The sequence below is a fragment of the Belonocnema kinseyi genome, chromosome 3 (assembly GCF_010883055.1).
Source record: "Belonocnema kinseyi isolate 2016_QV_RU_SX_M_011 chromosome 3, B_treatae_v1, whole genome shotgun sequence".
NCBI lineage: Eukaryota > Metazoa > Arthropoda > Insecta > Hymenoptera > Cynipidae > Belonocnema > Belonocnema kinseyi.
The window spans coordinates 41,890,929-41,896,907 of record NC_046659.1 but is presented as its reverse complement, the minus strand read 5'-3'; positions in this window follow the sequence as shown (position 1 = coordinate 41,896,907).

The window sequence follows — 5,979 nt, the reverse complement described above, 5'->3', positions numbered from 1 at the left end:
ATCAGCCTCGCTGTGGTGCCTGGTAGTGGAAGAATTGCTTCATCTACTCACGAGGCAGGTCCTTCACAATATAGGCTATGCGGACGATATACTGGTTATCGTGTGCAGTTATCATCTGGATGCGCTCTTCGGAGTAATGCATCAAGCACTAACAATAGTAGATTCATGGTGTAAGGGAACTGAACTATCAGTCAATCCGAGTGAGACGGATGTAGTTGTGTTCACCAGAAGGTACAAGTTGGGAGCCACGGGTACAATGAAATTGGGGGAAAAAACTCGAAATCAAAGGGCAAGCCAAATATCTAGGAGTCATCCTGGATGAGAAGCTAGCATGGAACGAGCACGTGGAAAACAAGAGCAAGAAGCTAGTAGCGACTCTTTGGCTCTGTAGAAGAGCCATAGGGAAAAACTGGGGCTTGGAACCGGAGACACTTATGTGAATCTACACAGCGATCCTGCGACCCAAACTAACGTATGCGGCAGTCGTCTGATGGAACAAGGTAGAACTTTTTACTGTGAAGCCCCGACTGGAAAGAATCAGGGGACTGATTCTGAGAGGTATCACTGGTGCCTCGAAGTCGACACCCACGATGGCCCTGGGGGCACTAATAGGTTTGAAGCCCCTCCATCTCACCACAAAGGCCATGGCTGCGAAGGCGGCCTGGAGATTAAATATGGTAAACGATAGCAGTATCTTGATAGTTATGCGGATACCAATCGACATCACGAGGAGGCCGACACTGAGCATGCTCAGTGACAAAATGTCCACATGTTGCTATCTCTTCGACAAGAAATATCGAGTTCGCCTATCCACGAAAGAGAAATGGGCTAGCGGTGAGGCACACCTGTCCAGTGATGGAGACATCTGGTTTACAGATGGCTTCAGGAACAAGGAGAACGCTGAAGCAGGTGTATACCGTATGAGGAACGGAACGGGCTTCACAATTGCGATGGGGTCCTACGCAACAGTTCTACAATCTGAGATTATGGCCCTGCTCCAGTGCGCTTATAAGGCAATGAAGTATGGCCGAAAAACAAACATTCACATCTGCTCAGATATCAGGGCTGTTATCATGGCTCTGAATGGAACAACGATCACGTCGCTGCTAGAATGGGAGTGCTTTGAGGCACTAAATAAGCTAGCGACAGAAAACCGAGTCACTCTGCTCTGGATCTCTGGGCACAGTGGCATCAGGGGCAATGAGATATCGGACAGGCTATCAAAGCTAGCAGCAAAGGGAAATTTTGCTGGTCTTGAGCCAATTGTAGGCATTTCTAGTAGGTTGGTCACTGAAGATACTAACAGTTGGCTGACCGAGGAACATCAGAATGAGTGGGATGCGGTCTCTGGTTGCAGACAGGCTAAAACACTGTTGGGCTCAAAGGTAAACCCTTATCGAGCACAAGAAATACTTAAGCTCGGGAGGAATTAAGTCAAAGTCCTAACAGAAATGTTTATAGGACATGGAAACCTCCGGTACCACAGACATAAGATAGGGCTTGAAGAAAGTCCCCTCTGTCGTCTGTGCGGAAAGCATAATGAGACTTTCACTTATATCCTCTGTCACTGTCCTGCGATTGCGGGGAAACGTGTGACACTCACAGGCAGCCTCTGAATCAATGAGTCTGAAATATCAGCCAACAGCGTGGCTGCGGTCCTCTCTCTATGGAGAGGGCTTTGGGCCGCGGTTAAGGTTTATAAGGGAATGCAACGGGATCACCCAAGCGTCAGGGGCTATGGCGGTCTCAGCCCAGATTATAATAACAATAATAAAACTCGACAATACTTCATCTTGGGAATGACATTTTGTTTCATGTTTCAATAGTCATTTGAATTTTACAGCATGCTTTTTCGCTCTCAAAAATTTTTGTTTTGCCGGTTATCTAATTCCGTACTGCCACCCTTTAATTCCTTTTCCACGTGTTTGTGAAAATAATTGTACAGTTGGATGAAAGGTATTTTTAATTTATTGTATGCCAACAGCAGAATAAACCAGTACTTTATTTGCGTGGAGAAAAAAATTGAAAATATATTATCCGTGTAGTAGATGTATCTAGAACTTTGAATTGGAGTAGCAAAAATTAAGTACCATACTTAAATTTTGAGGACCAAGAAAATCGGGCAGCTTTGAGTCAACTAGCAGAATGATGTAGAACTTTGAATTCAAGTAGCAAAATAATCTAGAACTTGGATTTCGAGTAGCAAAAAAGTCCGATACTCCGTTTCCATAGTCCAAAAAAATCATAAATTTACTATTCGTGTCGTAGAATAATCTAATACTTTTAATGTGGGCAGCAGAAAATCCGGTACTTTATTGTCGAGGAGCAAAAAAATTGGTAATCTATTATGCGTGTAGTAGATGAATCTATAACATCGAATTCAAGTAGGAAAAAATTCAGTACTACAATTTTGAGGAGCAAAAAATCAGGCATGTTTTATTTCTGTAGCAGAATAATGTTTTCGAATTATAGAGGGTTAAACATCCAACCCTTTAAAGAAACATTACCAAATATATCGAAAACTACAGCTCTGCGAAAAAAATGTTCCATGTGAAAGTTATTGGGCTCTAAAGGGGAAATGCAAAGAAAGTCCTGGCCTTAAGACACAGGTCATCTTTCAAGGTCATTCAATGTGAACTTGTCATTTATCGCTAATATTCAGCCAATAAAGACAAGATATAAAGAGGAAATCAATATATTGACAACATCCTGGACAAATCTTGCCTTGATTGGATAGATAATGACTAAATCTCGCTCATGTCTTGCCTTCATAGGCTAGATAATGACTAAATCGCACTCATGACTTACTTTCAATGGCTAGCTGCTGACTAAGTCATTCTCATTTCCTTAACCCTCTATAATTCGAAAACTGTCCATTTTCGGACTTTGTGTCCCATAACACTTTTGATGGAGACATTGAGAACTACAATTTCACAAAGTTTAATGAAAATCGACCGAAAGCCATTTCGTGTACATTTGCTGCGGGGTCGTTTAGTATATAAAAAATGCTTACCTGTAATGGTGTAAACACTGGTGACAAAAAGAATTGTCTAGGGTACTTGAACTTCTGTAGATTGTACAGCTATTTTTTAGTTTAATTAAATTCAAATGAATTGCGAATTAATACGTGCGGAATAAATTATAGACACAATAAATTTCCAATAAGAAATTAGTTAATCTAATGGGCTGAATCATCTTTATATTGTTTGAACTTGCTTTCATCCTTTCAGGAAATTTTCGTATGTAGGTCAATTATGTTTCTTTTTCATAGAAGCACCTGACGATAATTTTACTGCAAAGCAATCAAATGTAACTTCAAAACCCCGGCAAAGTGTTAGATTCGTGAAATAGAACATTATATAGGACATTTTTTGAAACATTTCTTCTGTAAAACGATGGTTTAGCGCGAGGAGCAATTAAAAGTATAAATGATGTTCCCTATTTGACTGTGGTTGGCATGCGATATCACGCTAATTGCTGTAAAAGGTTTTATAAACCACAAATTGGAAATGAAACCGGACCACCGGTTGCTAATAAAGTTGATAAAACACTGAACGATATTTTTAAATATATTTAACCCTAGACGGATCCTATACATTTTTTTGTCCTCACCGGCTCCTGCGGGTGACAAATGTCCCTATTTTGGTTTCCTTGTGCATAATCTTTTCCTTTCATCGGAATCAAATGTTAATATACACCATTCTCTTCGTTTTTTAATGTTGAAGAGATTGTTGTATATAACATCCTGATTCAATGAATTTAAAATGTTGAAAAAAATGGTTAAACAAACAAAAATAAAAATAAAAATAAAACTGACTTAAAAAACAATTAATTGAAATAAATTTTGCATGAAATAAGCTCAATATACATCGGTGCAAAAGATGCACAAGACCGCCCTATGCGGGTTGCAACTTCTCTCTCTTTCCTGCGACACTGTAGTTACAGCATTGGCACTTTTTAGTTCGTATATTCTGGACATCTTTGATAAAAAAACAATTATTCATTTGTTATTTATTAATTGATTTATTATTGGAATTAAGGAGCACTGTATGAATAAAATTAAAGAAAACAACTTTACATTGATATATATCACATTTTTAGTAATGTCTACATATAATTTTCACTTAAATTACAAAAAATGAATTCGAAACATTAAAATACCATGATATACTGTAAATATACGTGAAATGCGTTTATTTACATGAAAATATGAAATTGACTTAACGTGACGAAACTCGAACGTAACGGATCCTCTGGGGGACAAATGTGCTCTAAGCGCTCAGCATTTGCTGAGACAACCGGCAAAATCAACCACTTCACCGCATTCTAGGATAGTCGAACTGAATTATGGTTAGGGTCTGCACCAAAAAATCAGAGATATTTGTTCAGGAGAATTAATTGAATTTCGCGTGGGGCACATTTGTTCCTCGCAGGATCCGTGTAGGATTATGACAATGCTGACGAGTGCTTTTTAAATATGAGAACGCTCTCATCCTATTTGAAACGAAATGCATTACTCACATTGTTTCTGCAACCGAAAATATGAAGATTACAATGAAGTCGCAAACAACCATTCCATTTTCATAAAAATAGCTATCTGTGGGTTAGGCCTACTGGGGATACTACATTTTAAAAACGGGCCGTGCTGTGGTGCGCTGTGGTGTGGAAATGAGTTACGACGTGCTTCAGCCGCTCCTCTGTGTTGAGAGCATTTCCCACCGTTGATCTACAGGTCACACGAAAAACTTGTTCATACAGATCTGTTGGAAATTGAGTCCCCTGCAAATTTTCTATTCGAATACGCCACTTATTTGTAATACAAGTGGTAAAACCCTAGAAAGAACTGCGGCACTTTCTTCAATTTTCACACTTTTTCCTTATTCCTAGGGACAAACAATTTTTTTACAACAATATTGACTGGATAAAAATGATAGAAAATTAAATGCTCTACACATTTTTTACTTACCTTTTTTGTTGAGAAATACAAAATATGCGTTCTGATCGACGAAAAGACAAAATCAAAGATGGTAGGCATGCGGAGCTCTACAAGGGCGGCCGAACCCTTCCCCTTGCTACTCTTTGGAACAACAGTAACATCAACAAGCCACCAAAGACTTGTAGATGTGGTTCAAAACACTCGAAGTCGCAGAGCACCCGACAATGGATGGGCAAACAATGTTGATCACCCTAGAGTTCAGTGTGCTGAAAATAATTGAGATTGAAACACGACGACGAACCAGTGAAATACCCGCATTATCCCTGTTTGCAAAGGCTTTATGGCGCGTGTGCACACTCTGTGGTGCTAAAAGTATTCGGAGCTTTAGCAAGTTTCGTATCAGTCATTGCGAAATCAACTTGACTGCCTCTTGAATCCTGGATATGTGCGCGAAGCGCTTCTTCATTCTATACATGAACAAGCTACAGACGAAGATGAGGAAGCGACATTGAGCCCAAACTTGGAAAGCAGGCACCTTATGAGAGATAATGGTGATTTCAGGACAAGAAGGCACATTAACATGCAAGTTCCTCCTAAGCCTCAATCTCTCGCTGAAATAGATGCCGCCCTTCGTGACGATATAGCTAGGTTGACTTATGGACAGATTTCGATTTAACTTCTCATATATTTATCATGTGTCAGTTGAAAAGCTTGAAAGTTCGTCCACACATAATGTGATTCCTAGAGAGATTGATGCTCCTTTGAAAAACTAGAGTTACTATCTCATCTAGAAAATATTGGTTGACAAAAAACGTCACTTTCCATTGGGGCATCTTTGAGGGCAACACCATGAGCCCTCTGCTTCTTGGCATCACGCTTCTGGCGACACTAATCATCGCGAACATAAGGTCACTCATCTATTTTACATGGATGACCTAAAGATATACCAGGTGTATACATATGAAACCGGTATTTTTTCAAGAAAAAAACACATTTATTTCAAGAGAATGATAACAAATATTTTATTCAGAGTATGCGCCCTC